Below are 19,895 nucleotides of genomic sequence, written 5' to 3'. Positions count from 1 at the left end.
CCCTATGGGGACTATTCAAGTGTAAAAAAAAATGTAAAAAAATGTAAAAGTAAAAGTAAAAAAAAAGTGAAAAATGCCCTCCCCCAATAAAAAAGTAAAACGTCCGTTTTTTCCTATTTTACCCCCAAAAAGCGTAAAAAACATTTTTTATAGACATATTTGGTATCGCCGCGTGCGTAAATGTCCGAAATATTAAAATAAAATGTTAATGATCCCGTACGGTGAACGGCGTGAACGAAAAAAAATAAAAAAAGTCCAAAATTCCTACTTTTTTAATACATTTTATTTAAAAAAATTATAAAAAATGTATTAAAAGTTTTTTATATGCAAATGTGGTATCAAAAAAAGTACAGATCATGGCGCAAAAAATGAGCCCCACATACCGCCACTTATACGGAAAAATAAAAAAGTTAGAGGTCATCAAAATAAAGGGATTATAAACGTACTAATTTGTTTAAAAAGTTTGTGTTTTTTTTTAAGCGCAACAATAATATAAAAGTATATAATAATGGGTATCATTTTAATCGTATTGACCCTCAGAATAAAGAACACATGTCATTTTTACCATAAATTGTATGGCGTGAAAACAAAACCTTCCAAAATTAGCAAAATTGCGTTTTTCGTTTTAATTTCCCCACAAAAATAGTGTTTTTTGGTTGCGCCATACATTTTAGGATATAATTAGTTATGTCATTACAAAGGACAACTGGTCGCGCAAAAAACAAGCCCTCATACTAGTCTGTGGATGAAAATATAAAAGAGTAATGATTTTTACAAGGCGAGGAGGAAAAAATGAAAACGTAAAAATTACATTGTCTGAGTCCTTAAGGCCAAAATGGGCTGAGTCCTTAAGGGGTTAATTAAAAAAAAGTTCCACCTGTCCTAATTGTACACAGGGGCAGTAATACCCCAGTTGTGCTGCTGTTAGGACTAAGGGGAAAAAATATTGCATTATTCATTGACTTTGTGCTGGTATTACTGGATGTTGCTGTATTTTTGGATCAGCGATATTATTAACTCACATTGTATTGGTATTATTACACCACAATATATTGGTATTTGTGGATGTCTATTTAAATGTGTTTTCTCCGATATGCATTTAGTATATTAGTTGCTCTGCCTGTTGTAGCGTATGTGATAACTAAAGTGTCTTAGCAAAGAGTCAAGGCATTGGAGGGAACAAGTTCCATAGTATCTGCACTTTAGTGACTCCAGGAGGTGGATCTCTTGGGATACTGCCACAAGAGAAATTCTGCAGCATTTCTGCAGCTAAATCCACTGTGCCAAAACCAAATAGTGTGGCATATGGTGAAGAATTGCCACTGAGGATTTTAATGCAGGATACTCAATGTAAACGTTAGATAAACAAAAAGTCTGTGTTTCCATAACAATTTAATTGAAAGGGGTATTCCGGCCAAAGACATCTTAACCCCTATTAAAAATATAGGGGATAAGATGTCTGATTGCGGGAGGGCCGCCGCTGGACATCACATCTCCAGCGGCAGGCCCCCTGCAATCAGACATTTTATCCCCTATACTTTGGATAGGGGAGGAGATGTCTTTGGCCGGAATACCCCTTTAATTGTAGATTAATCTAATGGGGAAATCTGCAACACGTTCTGCAACACAAAAGGGCAAGCTGAGGATTTCCAATTTCTATGTGGATTTCATAGAATTGCTACTACTGTAAAATCTGTGACTTTTCTGCATGGAATTTCCATACACAGTGGAGAACAAGTATAATTGATACGGTTGTTACCTGGATAATGTTCATAAAATCAACCTTGAAGCTAATATTTTCCTAGAGTCCTTCTTTCATGCCTACCTTGTATATTTGCAGGGAAGCTTGGCTTACATTACTGTAGAAATTCATAAAACAATCTTAAATCTAGTCTAACGCCGCTCTGAATTCTTTGAATTTCACAAAACAGAAAAGCCTACTTTGATCTTCCATGTCAAAATCGGGTAATGTAAGCACGGAGCTTGTTTGTAGTTGGCTGGCCTGTGTCATATTCCTCATCGCATCTCTTCATACAAACAGCAGAACACTGAAAAATGTTAAGAGGAATATTTTATGGATGTTGGGAGATCAAACAACAACTGGACCCCTAAAAGGGCTTGTGCTGCAAATGAGAAAAAATTACAAATATTTGCACCACAGTAAGCCAACCTGCGTAGGCCTTCTACAATAAAGTACAAGCTAATGGCATCTGCATAAGTAACTTTATTTAAATGGCCACTGTCAGACTTTCTAAAATGCTATAAAAAATATTTTGATCTCATTTTTATAAAAATCATGGCTTAGAAAAAGGACCACTAGGGGGCTTGGTAACATCTGGAACATAATCCTGTCCAGCTGCAGCATCAACATTGTCCCAGCTGGACCACAGAAAGTGAGGGCAGGACTAGAACTCCTCTGTGCTCACTCGTATCCTGTCTATCAGACTCCTGTCTGAAAACAGAGAGAAGGGGGTTACGGAGCAGCCTGCAGTGATTGGAAGCAGAGATCCAGCACAGCAGACTCAAGGAAGAAGTAAATGCATGGTGACTGAGGGCGGGCTCAGTGCTTGCCTCAGGCACGCCCCTTCCTGAGCAGGGAATGTTAGAATAAGTGCTCTGCAGGCTTCATCTTAAAGTTACAGTTCTCCCAGAGCTGATGGGTGGAGTACCCACCTCCCCCCTCCATAGACTTGTATTGCTTGTTTTGCAAAATACAGGACAAGGGTACGTTCAGACAAGTGGATTTTCTGCGCATATTTCGATGTGGATCCACCTTTACATGTGCCTGCTCGTAGCGGCAATACGCCGCTACGAGCAGACACACTGCGATGTGCGAGTCGCCGAACGCATGTGCAGTATACTCGCACATTGCGGCAGCTCTCGGCCTAGCTCATTGAGCAAGGGGAGCGGCCGCGATGTGTGTGAGTACACCGCGCATGCCCTGCGACTCGCACTTTGCTTCAGTGTGTCTGCACGTAACGGCGTATTGCCGCTCCGAGCAGGCACATGTAAAGGCACCATACAGAGGTCCTTCAGCGGCAGATCTGCAGCGTAAAATACACTGTAAATCCGCTCGTCTGAACGTACCCCAAGGCTGAGCTGATTTTCAGAGAAGATTTGAGCAGCAAGAGGAGAGAGAAGAAGCTTGACAACAGAAGAAAGAAGCATGTTTGTCTAATAAGATATATTACAAAATGTCTTATATCTGCTTGTACTATTGCAAAGTTTGTTTAGATACCAGTGCCTATTTAAAGAGGACTATTCAGAAAGTTGCTTCCTGTGCTAAATAAAAAAATAAGCTCATCCATTGCTTTTGGGGTACTAAGGATGTTCACCATAATGATGTCGGCATAGTGCACCAATATAAAGAAAGAAGTTATGATAAGCTGACAGGTCTTCTCTTGGTTGTGACACAGCCGGCATTGATTTACATAAATGGAGTAATAGTCATACAATAGCCGCTCCATTCTCTGCTTCCTATACAAAAAGATCTGATCAGTTGTCTATGTTAATAGTAAAAACAGCTTTAAATTAAAAGATGTTAACATGTTCTATGCTACAACCACTGTGTGCAGAGGCATAACATGGGGCTGAAGGGCCCCAAGGCTAAATCTTTAATACCCCCCCCACCGCCTACTATGCACCATTTCTAATACAGTAGTCCCTCAAGTTACAATATTAATTGGTTCCATGATGACCATTGTATGTTGAAACCATTGTATGTTGAGACCATAACTCTATGGGAACCTGGTAATTGGTTCTGAAGCCACCAAAATGCCATAAAAAAAATAAGAAAAAGTGAGGATTAAACAAAAATAAGTAGATAACTAATATATATAAAGCAAATCCTTACATGTAAAAGTAAGAAAGATCTGCTGGGAGCTGTAATCACTGCCTAATTCAGTGTATCCCAATGCTGGGCATGCTGGAAGTTGTAGGTTTGCAACAGCTGGAGGCACCCTCGTTGGGAAACACTGGTCTATGTAAAGAACAGGAGCTTCTTCAGGGTCCTGTCCAGTACATGCACATTCCTAAAAAAGTTAAATGGAGCTGCCCTTACTTGGTTCAAAAGGAGCAGGTAACCTTGGCATAGGTTAAAAGTAGTACAGAACAGGGAGTACCTCCCTGTACTGTAGGGGGCACTACCAGACACCAGTCAGTGCATGCACTTTAGGACTAAAGGGGTTTTACCAGTGAAATATCCATTCTGATTGGTCGGTTCTTCCAGCCATTAACACATTTCGCAGATTCCATAGCATTGTATGTTGAGTCTGGTTTCAAGTTACAATGGTCCAGAAAAGACCATTGTATGTTGAAACTATTGTATGTTGAGACCATTGTAAGTTGAGGGATCACTGTACATGGTTTTCATATGTGGCTCATAGGTTTTTGGGCCTCTTCAAGCACCACAGCCCAAATGTGACTGCTACCTCTATACCCTATAAAGTTACCCCATTTACTGTACCCACTGTGTATGCCTTTTTAATAATACATCTAACATGGCATGCTTATATTTGCCGTGTTTAGCAACTGGCTGAGATTTATTACCATCCTACCAGGTATATCCATCCGTCAATCAGATTAAAAATCCAATTTTCCCTCCCCCTCAAGGTCTACACTGCAAATGCCGATGTACATAGGACTGCCGACAGTCCATCTTGTGTCTTATTCTACATACCCCATGACACTTCATTAGTTTTGCCATTCACAAGTAGGTCTAATGGATACATTTCAGCCACGGACGCATTTTTCTATTTTCTCTCCTTACATTTGTATTGACATAGCTGTGACATAAAGTAACATAAAATAAAATATGAGGGTCCTCACATACAGCGCTGAAATAATACAGCCAGGCAAGAAAAAATAAAGTGACCCGCTCTGAAATTTCATCTTAACAATGAGCCATTCATAGGATGTATATTGTATAGAAACTGGGGCCTAATGTGTAAATGACAGATGGTCGCAAGACTAAAAGGTAAATGAATAAAAATACATTCCCACCACTCAAAGAGTGAGATGCTACGATAAGAGTCTTGGACACTATTTCCGAATGATATGAAACACAGTGAAAATTTAGGTATACACCATTTTCATGTGAAAGAATATAGCAAAATTAAAGAAAAATCTAATATAAAGATTAATAAATAATAAACATTTATATTAAGGGTCTATTCACATGTACAGTATCCTGCGCAGAGCTGATGTGCGGGATTTTTTTTTTTTTTTGTATATTTCACTTCCATTAAAGCATACACTGAAGCATCACAAATGTGTAAGAGTTAAACATTTGCTTTATTCTGTAACTTGACACAAACGCCCCATTTAGTTTCTATATAGAAGGTTCTTGAAAGGCTGAGAGGGCTGGACTCAAAACCAGTCTATTCTGGCTAAGGCCGTGGAAGTGACAGAAAGTCTACCAGTTTTACTCCTAGGCCTGGTCAGTGAAGTTAAGGCCAATCCTGTATCCTGTTCAAGCCAAAACCTGCTACTCAAGACTGTTCCTGTTGTAAGAATCATCTAACCTGAGACAGATCTTGGTCACAGGTGCAGTGATCACATCATTGTGCTAAGTTTCTCAGAATTTCATTCAAAAGGTTGTCTCCAGTCCATGCAGTGAGTGCATCTGTCATGATCACACCCTATCGGTCCAGCCAAGACGCTAGAGAGAGTGTGATGGTGCAAGGGTTAAAGCCAACACGTCCCTGGGTATCCACTACTAATCCCAGCAAGTCACCAAATTCACCCTTTGTTAAACGTGTTTTACCAGAGCTTCCTTCAGAAGGATGAGCTCATATATTTAGAGATCAAAGACCAGAGATGATTAATTAAACATTTAATCTGATAAAAGGTATCACAGTGCTACGTGTAAAACACAGAAACAAATTACATACAGGTACAAAAATATATAAAAGAGTTCGGCAAGACAAGTTCAGAAAACAAAAGTAAGTCCTTACAGCATAATGGTATAGCAGTCCTTGTGAGTGAGTCTCCAGCTGTTGCTTAGGGTCCAGCTTTTGCCACAGACTTGAACAAAGGTTTGTCCAGCATCTCAGTTTTATAGCTGCTTTTCAGGAGGGAAAACTCCATTCCTCTCTCTCTCTCCCAGGTCCCTTATCTCAGTTTGATTTCATGCTGGGACCAGAGACATCTCATATCCTGCTGCTACGAAGGCTTTTGACTTCAAAGGAAGTGTACCACAAACAGCCCCCCACCCAATAAAACTGGAATACACAAAACAGATACACAGTCTGAATGAACGCTCACCCATGTCTTGGATTATACATTATACACAAATACAAATATAATACACATGTATGATTCCACAATCAGGCCTTGGGCCTGACAGCCTCATTCTTCATGTATTCTGTTTTAAAGGGGTACTCCCCCAAAGGATAGAGGATAAGATGTCTGATTGTGGGGGTCCCGCCACGTGGGGGACCCCCGCGATCTCAGCTGCGGCACCCCAGACATCTGGTGCACGGAGTGAACTTCGCTCCGTGCCGGATAACTGGCGATGCGGGTCGGAGGCTCATAACGTTGCGTCCATGCCCCCTCAATGCAAGTCTATGGGAGGGGGCGTGACTACCATAGACTTGCATTGAGGGGGCATGGCCGTGACATCCCAAGTGTGGTGCAGCCGTGACATCACGAACCTCCGGCGCTGCACCTGACACTCTAAACGAATGCCAAGTGCAGCAGGGAGATCGCAGGTTTCCCCAGCAGCGGGACCCCCGCGATCAGACATCTTATCCCCTATCCTTAGGGGATAAGGGATAAGATGTCTAGGAGTGGAGTACCACTTTAAGCTCCAGGAAAGAGAATCTATAAGCCACAAGTAGAGAACTAGGTGAGCAATGAACCTTCTGCAAAACACTAATCTCTTTGTAACAGGTCACAGTTAAAGATGTCTGGTTACACACTTCACAAAGTTTCTTTAGTGTACGCCCTGCATATAGATTATCTTGCTGCAACACCGTGAATAAAGCATCAAGAATCATCACCACAGTAAGCCAAACTGTGTAGGCCCTCTATAGTAGAGATAATTTAATAGGACTGTACCTGTATATTTATGTGCACATGCAAATACAGTTAAAAGCTGTCAGTGTAGGCTGCAGTCAGCATTAGTCCTATGGTCTACACTGAGAGGAGAACTTGACCTGAAAGGTTAGGGAATAAATGTCTGATCGCACAGTGCTCTGGGAGCAGGGGTCAGCACCCCCCCCCCCCCATTCATCTCTAAGGGAGAGCAGTAGATACGAGAGTACACCACTCAGGTATCTCCAGCTCTTCCTTAGAGATGATTGGAGGCAGGGCCGGCCTTAGGGGTGTGCGAGCTGCAGGGCGCCATAGCAATAGGGGCGCCGGGTGGCCGACCCAGCTCGCACCAGGAATATATAATTTGTATTGCCCGATGCCCGGGACATGCAGTTCCGGGCGCCAGGCAGTTAACTTCTTCAGACATTTAGCCCTGCTTTGGGCAAGCAGCGCTAAATGCCGGTGTAATGAAGAAAACTGTGCCCTGTAGCGGAATGACCCTCCGCACAGGGACACAGTTTTCTGCTTTGCAGGCCGCTCCCTCTCATTACATTCCCACTACCCTCCCTCAACTGTGTCCCTATGCGGAGGGTCACTTTCCGCTTCAGGGCACAGTTTTCTTCATAACACCGGAAGGCTTCACTTACCCCGCCCTCCTCCGCGTCTCCGGTTGGCTGGCCGGCCCGTGTCTCAAGAGGGACGTCGCGCATGTGACGTCCCTCCGCAGACCTGCACAAGATGTCAGTGACGTCACTCATCAGGCCGCTGCCGGAGACAAGAGAAGCGCAGCGCAGGACAGGTAAGGTTGTCTATGTGTGTGCGTGCATGTGTGGGTGTCTGTCTGTCTGTCTGTGTGTGTACATATGTGGTTGTCTGCCTGTGTGTGTGTGCGCATGTATGGTTGCCTGTCTGTGTGTGTATGTGTGTGAGTCGGGGGGGGGGGGGGGGGGTTATGGGGGAATGACAATGCTACCGAATTTGGGGAACCTGCTACTACCTAATGTGGGGAACCTGCTTCTACCTAATGTGGGGAACCTGCTACTACCTAATGTGGGGAGCTATACTGCACCTAATGTGGGGAACTATACTGCACCTAATGTGGGGGAGCTATACTTCACCTAATGTGGGGAACTATACTGCACCTAATGTGGGGGAACATGCTGCACCTAATGTGGGGAACTATACTGCACCTAATGTGAGGAACCATACTTCACCTAATGTGGAGAGCTATACTGTACCTAATGTGGAGAACTTTACTGAACCTAATGTGGGGAACTGTACTTCCCCTAATGTGGGGAACTATACTGAACCTAATGTGGGGAACTATACTGCACCTAATGTGGGGAACTATACTGCCAACCTAATGTGGAGAGCTATATTGCACCTAATGTGGAGAACTATACTGTACCTATTGTGGGGGAACTATACTGCACCTAATGTGGGGAACTATATGGCACCTAATGTGGGGGAACTATACTGCACCTAATGTGGGGAACTATACTGCACCTAATGTGGGGAACTATACTGCACGTAATGTGGTGAGCTATACTGCACCTAATGTGGAGAACTATACTGCACCTAATGTGGAGAACTATACTGCACCTAATGTGGGGGAGCTATACTGCTAACCTAATGTGGAGAGCTATACTGCACCTAATGTGGAGAACTATACTGCACTTAATGTGGGGAACTATATGGCACCTAATGTGGGGAAGCTATACTGCTAACCTAATGTGGAGAGCTATACTGCACCTAATGTGGAGAACTATACTGCACTTAATGTGGGGAACTATATGGCACCTAATGTGGGGGAACTATACTGCACCAAATGTGGGGAACTATACTGCACCTAATGTGGGGGAACTATACTGCACCTAATGTGGGGAACTATACTGCACCTAATGTGGAGAGCTATACTGCACCTAATGTTAGGGAACTATACTGCACCTAATGTGGAGAGCTATACTGCACCTAATGTGGAGAGCTATACTGCACCTAATGTGGGGAGCTATATTGCACCTAATGTGGGGGAACTATACTGCACCTAATGTGGGGAGCTATACTGCACCTAATGTGGGGAGCTATACTGCACCTAATGTGGAGAGCTATACTTCACCTAATGTGGGGAGCTATACTTCACCTAATGTGGGGAGCTATACTGCACCTAATGTGGGGAGCTATACTGCACCTAATGTGGGGGAACTATACTGCACCTTATGTGGAGAGCTATACTGCACCTAATGTGGAGAGCTATACTGCACATAATGTGGGGGAACTATACCTCATCTGCTTAAGGGGGGCAGGGGACTGGTGAAGGGGGACATGGGACTTATTAAGGGGGCAGGGGAATGATTAAATATTTAAAAAAATCTTTGTTACAAAGATTTTTCTCCTCCTTGTGTATGTTTATGGGGTAATAGGGGGGGGGGGGGGGGGGCGCCACAAGGTTAGCTTGCACAGGGTGCCTGAACACCTAAGGCCTGCCCTGATTGGAGGGAGCGTGTTGACCCCCGCTCCGTGTGCAAAAAGATCAAGAGCGTCGTACAGGAGATCAGACGCTTATCCCCTATCCTTTACATAGGGGACACATTTTCCAACATTGCAGTACTCCTTTAAGCATATATTCTGTTAGGTGTCTTATAATTTATAATCTACAGGAATAAACAATGAATGCACCGGGGCAGATAAATCTAAAAAACTTCTTGAAAATGAGAGCAGTTGTCTCATCTAACATCTGCAAACATCCATCTGGAAACATGGCATGTCCCTCATAAATGCTTTCTAATGCAGCTTGTAATAGTCTTACAAGAAGCTCTTTTATCAAGGGGAAGTGTAATGGAGCTGCGGGTGCCGGTTCGGGAGGATGACGGATGGTCACAAACACTAGTGGAAATTTCCATTATGTCTTCAGGAGTCAAGAGGCAAGTAGGATATTAATGGCCCCCATGTTAAATTTGCAACTTCTTAAGGTATTTTCTGACTTCTTTTCTGGAAATAGCGATGAAGTTTGGCTCCAAACATGGACTCATTCAGCACTGAAAAAATTTAATTTCTAAGCCATTCCTGTGAGACCATGGTAGATTGAATACATAGCATATATAAAACCACAACCATTTCCAAAAGACCACATGGAAATGAAATAATCTTCTATTCCTGCAACATTACAGAAGTGTATGTTTTTCTATAGGCTTGTGGAAATGAAACGACATTCTCAAATGTATGTTACCTTTCATAAATAATTTTCAGGTCTTTCAAGTCAAAAACATGTAAATGGAGACAATCAGTAGAGACAGTGAATGGGCTTTTGTCGAGTGAGAATGTATCAACCATCTGAGAGGACTTGTAAATAAATACCCGGCTAGAGATGAATTGACGGACCTTGGATCTACAAGTTCAAAGGATTCTGCTTCAGAAAGTGCTACTTAGTATTGGGAGGTTTTACCAACAGAACATAAAAGGATCGTTCATTCAAAATGTATCCACCACGATGGACGCCGTACACACACACACACATATATATGCACAACATGTACATGCAAGAATATGGACATTATATAAAGATATACTGTACTGTATAGAATAATGTAAAGAGTGATGGGCGGAGACCTGAATATTGGATCAAATCCATTATTTCCCGATAAAATGGCCAGGAGGTTGTTGAACCCCAAACTTTGCTAATTTTACCATGAAGGATACTTTAGATGTGGTTGGTCCATTTGGGCTACTGTCTCAGCAGTTCAGTTCTCCATGACAAATCACCGTAACTTAAAAGATGAATTCACACTGAGCTCTGAACTTGTAGCTTCCCAAGTAGAGTTGAGCAAGCCTTCCGAAAGTTCAGCATGTGGGGTTCGCCGAACTTTCAGAAAGTGTTCGCAGAGCACTCAGCCCAACAAGATGTTACAGTAAACAAGCGGATTCACTGGTTTATTGTTACCAGCGCGTAACGCTCAGCCAAGCGAGGAAGGGGTTAATTAGCGCTAGTTTACTTCTTGTAGGAAGAGAGTGTATCAAAACGTGCAATAGTAAAGATCATGGGTCTACAGAAATCCTAAATTATGCCCCCACAGACTATACTCTAGAAATCTAAACAAGGAAACAGGGGTGTTGCTTAAAACACAATATTTATTATTTCTCTTAAAATCCACCAGCAATAGGAAGAATGTTGAACCCAGAGAAAAGAAAGTAGGGATATAGAATCCTCAAACAACAGAGTATATATGGATATTGGACAAATACACTCTCATATTGCTAGAAAGCCCATACTAATCCCTTATGGATATACGGGATAGTATAGGAAAAATAGGGCTTAATGTACATAGGTGAGGGTGCAATTACTCCTCCCATATGTCAATCATGTATTATAAAGGGCAAACATAAGATGATACATATGTTCCCTTAATTCAAGCAACACTGATGTTCCCAACGCATTTCTGTCCGTGTGCTTGTGTAAGTGCACAAGGACGTCCTCAGGGGAATCTAATAATATGTCCAAGAAATAAACATAAATACAATATAGATGGGCTAGTTTGCCCCACACATGTTAGCCACATAGACCAGGGAAGTTGTCAGCCCAGTTTTATGTGTGGAGGCCAGTTTACCCCATCCGTTTAAAGAAAAAGGTGAACCTACAGTGGCAGGGAGGACCGGATAGTGTTCCGGCGTCTGCGCGTGGCTTGGTGGAGCTGGCAGCCCGCCCTTTTAATGCAAGTTTATTGGAGGGGGCATGGCGGCCGTCACCCCCCCTCCCATAGACTTGGATTAACCCCTTAAGGACCAATGCAAATAAACCTGTACGCCCCTGAAAGACCAGGCCTGTTTTTTCAAATCGGGGATGTCTGTCTTTATTAGAGAATAACTCTGGTAACGTTTTGCCAATCACGATAATTCTGACATTGTTTTTTTGTCACAAGTTGTCCTTCATGTACATAGTAAAAGTAAGCCGATATCATTTGTAGTTTTTTTTTACAATGCAAAAAATCTTGAAATTTTTACAAAAAATTAAAATTTTTTGCTATTTTAACACTAATAGGTTGCATATAATTATACGTACTGACCAAATAGTTTATGAAACTTATACTTTCAGATGTCTACTTTATTTTGACGTCATTTTTTAGTTTTTAATTAACATTTTAAATTAGTTAGAAGTCTAACAATTTAACTTGAAATTTTGAAAATTTGGAAAATTTGAAAAGTACATGTTTTTTTATGTGCTATGCAAGGTTTGCAGAAATTAAATGGTAGTAGAACATAGGAACACCCCCCAAATGACCCCATTTTAAAAACTAGACCCCTCAAGGTATTCGCTAGGGGGTACAGTGAGTATTTTAACACCATAGTTTTTTTGGCAGGAATTATTACAAAGTCAGTGTTAAAAATTCGAAATTTGCAATTTTTCACAAATGCATCATTTGGGGGGCATATTTTTTGTACATCACTTCTGATATTGAAAGAAATGCACCCTATATTTTATTTAGCTGCTTGTCCCATGTTCGGAAATACCCCCGCTTTGGCCATATATGGTTCCTTGGCCGCGTGGTAGGACTCAGAAGGAGAGGAGCGCCATTTGGCTTTCAGGGCAGAACAGTACCCCCACCCCCACAAGTGACCCCATTTATATACCGCACCCCTACAAGTTATTGGCTGGACCAGGGACCTCTCTGATTGGTCCTTGGTCGGCTGGCAGTATAACGCGTCTGTCTGTGACAGTTAAGGCTCCTGATGGATATATCCGCCATGTTGTGGGAATAAGCACCAGCTCATGGCGAATATATCCATCACTGCTGCTGCTGGGTAGCTCAGTGTGTCCGCTCATGACTGCTGGCGGGAAATCCGCCGCTATGAGTGGACAGTTGGACACACAAAGCTACCCAGCCGCAGCAGCTCATTACCGTGACTGCTGCATAATGTGTAGGATCACATGGTGGACATCCGCAGCATATTACATGCTGCGGATGTCCGCCAATGCGATCCTACACATTATGCATTTTTTTAAATTAGATTCATTTAATAAATGTATTTTTAATATTTTTTATTTATTTTTTTTTACACTTTTATTACATTTTTATTTATTTTTACACTTTTATTTTATTTATTTATTTATTTTTACACTTTTTAATGCTTTGGAATACTTAGTATTCCAAAGCATTGCAGTTATATGCTGCCTGCCAGTTTTCACTAGCAGGCAGCATATTAGGACGTGCCTCTGGCACGTCCTACAGGCAATACCCAGGGCAGACCTGGGGGTCTTTGTAGGACGCCCGGCTTCCCAGGTATGCAGCAGCACCCGGCGATGCTCCGGGGTGCTGCAGGAGAGACAGAGGGAGCCCCCTCCCTCTGTCAGAACTCCTTACAGCGCGCGGTCACTTCTGGGTTAAACTGTCGGGAGTGAAGTGAACTTCACTTCCGGCAGTGCGGCAGGCCCCGGCCAGCCGCGTATTACACACAGCACCCCGCGATGGCGATGCGGAGTGCTGCAGAGGAGACAGAGGGAGCCCCCTCCCTCTGTCATAACACTTACAGCCCGCGGTCATTTCCGACCGCTGCTGTAAGGGTTAAAACTGCCAGGACCGAAGTTTACTTTGGTCCTGGCAGTGAAGCAGGGTCCCAGCTGTGTGATACAGCCGAGTCCCTGCCGCGATCTCGTGGGTGCACCCACGTGGGTGCACCCACGAGAATAATAGACGGGTATAGATGTCCAGGTGCGGGAACGGCCGCCAACCTGGACGTCTATACTCGTCCATGGTCGTTATCGGGTTAAGGGGGTGCACAGAGCGAAGTAATTTGTTTTTCGAGAACCCATGACAGCACCCCTGGAGAGGACCTCCCACTGTGGGACAAGAAACCTGGATATATATTTGGACCTCCTTCCTCTCCACCCTCAGTTCAATTATAAATTACTCCTACAGACCAAGAGGTAGAACAACATGCACAGAGAAAATACAACATAATACACGTGTTACGCCGAGCGATCCGGGTCCCCGCTCCTCCCCGAAGCGCTCGCAGCGTTCTCTTATTCACAGCGCCCCGGTCAGACCTGCTGACCGGGTGCGTTGCGATATTGCTCCCAGCCAGGATGCGATTCGCGATGCGGGACGCGCCCGCTCGCGATGCGCATCTCGGCTCCCGTACCTGACCCGTTCCCCGTCTGTGTTGTCCCGGCGCGCGCAGCCCCGCTCCTTAGGGCGCGTGCGCGCCGGGTCTCTGCGATTTAAAGGGCCACTGCGCCACTGATTGGCGCAGCAGGCCCAATCAGTATCTTCACCTGTGCACTCCCTACTTATACCTCACTTCCCCTGCACTCCCTCGCCGGATCTTGTTGCCCTTGTGCCAGTGAAAGCCTTTCCTTGAGTGTTCCTAGCCTGTGTTCCAGACCTCCTGCCGTTGCCCCTGACTACGATCCTTGCTGCCTGCCCTGACCTTCTGCTACGTCCGACCTTGCTCTTGCCTTATCCCTTGTACCATGCCTATCTCAGCAGTCAGAGAGGTTGAGCCGTTGCCGGTGGATACGACCTGGTTGCTACCGCCGCTGCAAGACCATCCTGCTTTGCGGCGGGCTCTGGTGAAAACCAGTAGCAACTTAGAACCGGTCCACCGACACGGTCCACGCCAATCCCTCTCTGACACAGAGGATCCACCTCCAGCCTGCCGAAACGTGACACCACGCAAGGGGTGCTGTCATGGGTTCTAGAAAAACAGATCACCAGTAAGTAATCCATATTTTCCCTATTACCAATGACAGCACCTCTGGAGACTAGAATAGAATCAACTAGGGGGGTACAGTAACCTGAAGAATCTTGCGACCGAAACTTAGATCGGCAACTGGTTCCAGGTGCAAACTGTAATGCTTCAGGAAGGTATGGCTAGATGACCAGGTGGCTGCCCTACAAATTTGGTCTATGGATGAATCAGCTTTTTCCGCCCAAGATGTTGCAACTGCCCTTGTGGAGTGAGCTTTAAAGAAAGATGGGGGATCCTGATTTTTTGCCTCATAAGCCATGTTAATGGAAAGTTTAATCCACCTACTAATAATGGATCTAGAGGTCACTTTAGGGCCCCCCCCCCCCCCCCCCCCCCCGCGATCTACTGCCCCCCACCGGCTCGCTGGCAGGATACCTGGTGTCGACCACCGCACAAAGCGACGGCTGACACGCCTCCTCAATACATCGCTATGGCAGAGCTGGACATTGCCGAAGGCCGCGCTCTGGCTCTGCCATAGAGTTGTATTGAGCGGGCGTGTCAGCCGCCGATTCGTGCGGTGGTCAACACGCCCCCTTCCTGCAGGCTGCTGGGGCCCCCGTACAGGAGATCACGGGGGCCCCAGCGGTTGGACCCCCCATGATCTGAAAGTTATCCCCTGTCCTTAGGATAGGGGATAAGTTTTTTGGCACTGGATATCTCCTTTAAGGACCAGGGGGTTTTCCATTTTTGCACTTTCATTTTTTTCCTCCTTACCTTTAAAAAATCATAACTCTTTCAATTTTGCACCTAAAAATCCATATGATGGCTTATTTTTTGTGCCACCAATTTTACTTTGCAATTACATCAGTAATTTTACCCAAAAATCTATGAAGGAATAGAAAAAAAAATCATTGTGCGACAAGATTGAAGAAAAAACACAGGGCTTCCGTTTATACGCAGTACATTTTTCAGTAAAAATGACACCTTATCATTATTCTGTAGGTCCATACGATTAACATGATACCCTACTTATATAGGATTGATTTTTTCGTACTTCTGGAAAAAATCATAACTACATGCAGGAAAATTTACACATTTAAAATTGTCATCTTCTGACCCCTATAACTTTTTAATTATTCCACATACGAGGCAGTATGAGGCTCATTTTTTGTGCCGTGATCTGAAGTTTTTCATGGTACCATTTTTGTATAGATCGGACTTTTTGATCGCTTTTTATTCAGTTTTTCCTGAGTCCAAAAATATGCTATTTTGGACTTTGGAATTTTTTTGTGTGTACGCCATTGACCGTGCAGCTTATTTAAAGATTTATTTTTATAACTCGGACATTTCCACACACGGTGATACCACATATGATTATTTTTATTTTATTTACCATATATACTCGAGTATAAGCCGACCCGAATATAAGTCGAGGCCCCTAATTTCACCCCTAAATCCCAGCAAAAGTTATTGACTCGAATATAAGCCTAGGGTGGGAAATACATCATCCCCCCTGTCATCATCCAGACCCACGTCATTAACACCCTCATCATCATCACCCTGTCATCCTCCCCCCTTCATCATCACCGCCTGTCATCACCCCCTTGTCATCATCCCACACACCCCCTTCATCATCCCCCTGTCATCATCCCACACACCCCCTTCATCATCCTCTTGTCATCATCCCACACCCCCCTTCATCATCCCCTTGTCATCAAACCACACACCCCTTCATCATCCCCATGTCATCATCCCACACCCCCCTTCATCATCCCCCTGTCATCATCCCACACACCCCCTTCATCATCCCCTTGTCATCATCCCACCCCCCTTCATCATCCCCTTTTCATCATCACCACACGTCGTCAGCCCCCCCCCTTCATCATCATCGCTTGTCAATGTCTGATACAGTGTTCTTCAACCTGGTTGAAGACCACTGCGGCCTTCGACATCATCCAGACCCCCACCCCCTTTAGTTTTGTACTCACCTCCGCTCGGTGGGACGTTAGGGTGCGCTGGTCCGGTGCTGCAGGACTGTCCGGTGGGGAGGTCGTCCAGTGGGATAGTCGTTCCAAGCTGTCCATCTTCACCGGGGGGCCTCTTCTCCGCGCTTCGGGCCCGGAATAGAGGCGTTGCCTTGACGACGACGCAGAGGGACGTTGCTAATGAACGTCCCTGTGCGCCGTCGTCAAGGCAACGTGACTATTCCGGGGCCGGGCCCGAAGTGCGCAGAAGAGGCCCCCCCGGTGAAGATGGACAGGCCGGAACGACTATCCCACCGGACGACCTCCCCACCCGACAGTCCTGCAGCACCGGACCAGCGCACCCTAACGTCCCGCCGAGCGGAGGTGAGTACAAAACTAAAGGGGGTGGGGGGGTCTGGATGATGTCGAAGGCCGCAGTGGTCTTCAACCTGCGGACCTCCAGAGGTTTCAAAACTACAACTCCCAGCAAGCCAGGACAGCCAATGGCTGCCCAGGCTTGCTGGGAGTTGTAGTTTTGAAACATCTGGAGGTTCGCAGGTTGAAGACCACTGAGGGCGGAGAGTTCACTCGAGTATAAGCCAAGGGGGGTGTTTTCAGCACGAAAAATCGTGCTTAAAAACTCGGCTTATACTCGAGTATATACGGTACACAGTTTTTTTTTATGGGAAAAGGGGAATGATTCAAACTTTTTTTAGGGAAGGGGTTAAATGATCTTTATTAACTTTTTTTCCCCACTTTTTTTTTGCAGTGTTTTTTGCAGTTTTTTTTTAGCTCCCATAGGGGGGCTATAACACTGCACACACTGATCTTTCTCATAGGAAACCGTTGATCGATGATTCTGCTACTTGACTGATCATGCCTGGATCTCAGGCACTGAGCAGTCCTTCGGCGATTGGACACCAGGAAGCAGGTAGGGGGACCCTCCTCGTGTCCTACAGCTGTTCAGGACGCCGCGATTTCATCGCGGCGATCCTGAACAGTCCACTGAGCTAGCCGTGGGTAGTTTAGTTTCACTTTAGACGTGGCGATCAACTTTGAACGCTGGGTCTAAAGGGTTAATAGCGTGCGGCACCGCCATCAGTGCTGCGCGCTATTAGCCTCGGGTCCCGACCTGTCGTGGCCCCGCGTTATAGAAAAGGAGCAGACTCAGGGCGTACAGGTATGCCCTGTGTGCTTAAGGGGTTAATTACCCCGTCGATTAAGCCTTTTCTCTGAAGGATTAACCTTTCAGCATCCAAGCCGTGAGATGCAGATGAGGGAATGGAGGATTCCGCGACCACTCTGACTGGCTCAATTTGTTTCTGCTGAGAAAATCTGCTATGGTGTTCTCCTTGCCTTGTGTACTGCCCCTATAGATGACACACGGGGCTCTGCCCAGAGAAAGATCTGAGGTGTCAGGTCCATGTGGTGTTTGGATCTTGTCCCTCCTTGCTTGTTGAGGTATGTTACTGTAGTTGTGTTGTCGGTGTAGATTAATACATCCTTCATCATGTGATGAGACAAGCAAAGGAGCGCCTGATAGACCACTGAGAGCTCTTTGAAATTTGAGGAGGAAGGAACCAGATGTGCATCCCATTCCCCCTTGAGCACACATACTAAAATTGGAATGATACAGAAAAGATTTGCATGGTCCCTGCGCAAGGATGACATGAAAATTCGTGTAGCGTTCCTGGAGAAGAGTGTGATTCACATGTGCTCCCCAGCCCCATGGACTGGCGTCTCTTGTAATTCTCACCACTGAGGTGGGAAACCAAGGAACTCCTTTGGAGATATTTTGTGGAATCAGCCACCACCTTAGGGAGAGTCTTGCTTTGGAAGACAGGAAGAACGTTAGGTTCAAGGAGGATTTTTCCCCATTCCACTTGAAGAGGATGTCTAACTGAAGTTCCCTTGACCTGGACCGGGCTCCTCTTACTGCTGGAATTGCTTCAGTCATTAAACCCAGGACCGACATGGCTTCTCTGAAGGAAGGGGTGTAGGTTAGAAAGAGATATTGTACCTTCTCTTGAAGCCGTAGTTGTTTCGCTGGAGGTAGGGTTGATATCTGAGAATATGAATTCAGGGATATCCCCAAAAACTGACAGGTTCTGGAGGGAACAAGACAGGATTTTTTTTAGGTTCAGGTTCCAACCTAGGAATTCGAGGATTGAACGTACTACCTGAATCTGTTGGATAAGCAGATCTTCTGAACTCGACACAATGAGAAAATAATCTAGATATGGAATAATGAGAATGTATTTTGCTCTGATAAAGGCAACTGTCTCTGCCATCACCTTTTTAAACACTCTGGGTGCTTGGGATACTCCAAACGGCCGAGCCGTATACTGAAGGTGAACCCAATTCCCCTCTAAGAACACTGCCGCCCTGAGGAATTTTTGATGAAATAAATGGATTGGGATGTGATAGTAAGCATCCTCTAAATCTATTGATGCCATCACACAGTTTTGGAATAGAAGATTGATAGTCGATTTGATTGCTTCCATGCAGAATTTCTTGTAGGATAGAAACTTGTTCAAGGCCTTGAGATTGATGATTACCCTGAATGCTCCCGAGGGTTTTTTCACTAAAGAGAGGAGAGTAAAATCCCTGCTTTTCTTCGGATTAGGGACTGGGACAAGAACCCTCTTCTTCAAGAGGGATTTGACCTCTAGACACATTGCCGATTGACTTAGTGAATCGGTCATCACTCCTGTCCGGGGGAATTGAATTGAACTCCAGAACGAGCCCAAAGAGATGGTATTTAGAACCCATGGGCTTGAGGAAATAGTCCCCCAAGCCTTCACAAATTCGGACAGGCATCCCTCTACTGGAGTGAAGATGTCATTGTTGGGAATCCTTGGGGCTGGAATCTCTATTAGGATTAAAAATTAAACCTTTACCTCTCCCTGATAATCTGAATATTTTATTTTGGTTTTCCTGAAAGGAATGTATACCTACCCTGCCCCTACCCTGAAAGTATGATTCAGGCTGTTTAGGGGGAATGGGAAACCCTTTCTTTTTATCAGAGGCCTTAAGGAGGATGTCATCTAAAGGAGGCCCAAAGATTAGGTCACTCGCACAAGGAATGGCACAAAGTTTTGATTTAGATGTGACGTCCTCTTCCAGGACCTAAGCCAGATGGCCCTCCTAGCTGAGTTTGACAGTGCTACGGACCTAGCAGAGAATCTAATAAGATCCACAGTGGAATCTGCTAGA

General features: G+C 44.7%; 1 long non-coding RNA gene and 1 other non-coding gene across 2 annotated transcripts in view; one reads left to right on the top strand and one right to left on the bottom strand.

The window, feature by feature from the left end:
• Positions 1–19,895, bottom strand: part of LOC130300767 (uncharacterized) — a 144,238-nt gene that overhangs the window by 63,724 nt on the left and 60,619 nt on the right. The window lies entirely within an intron of this gene.
• On the top strand, positions 18,276–18,378 carry LOC130345355 (U6 spliceosomal RNA). Its single transcript, XR_008884085.1, has one exon. It is a non-coding gene; the product is annotated as a U6 spliceosomal RNA (small nuclear RNA).

The sequence above is a fragment of the Hyla sarda genome, chromosome 1 (genome assembly GCF_029499605.1).
Source record: "Hyla sarda isolate aHylSar1 chromosome 1, aHylSar1.hap1, whole genome shotgun sequence".
NCBI classification, from domain to species: Eukaryota; Metazoa; Chordata; class Amphibia; order Anura; family Hylidae; genus Hyla; species Hyla sarda.
Note: the sequence above shows the minus strand (reverse complement) of the source record. Positions and strands in the feature narration are given on the sequence as shown.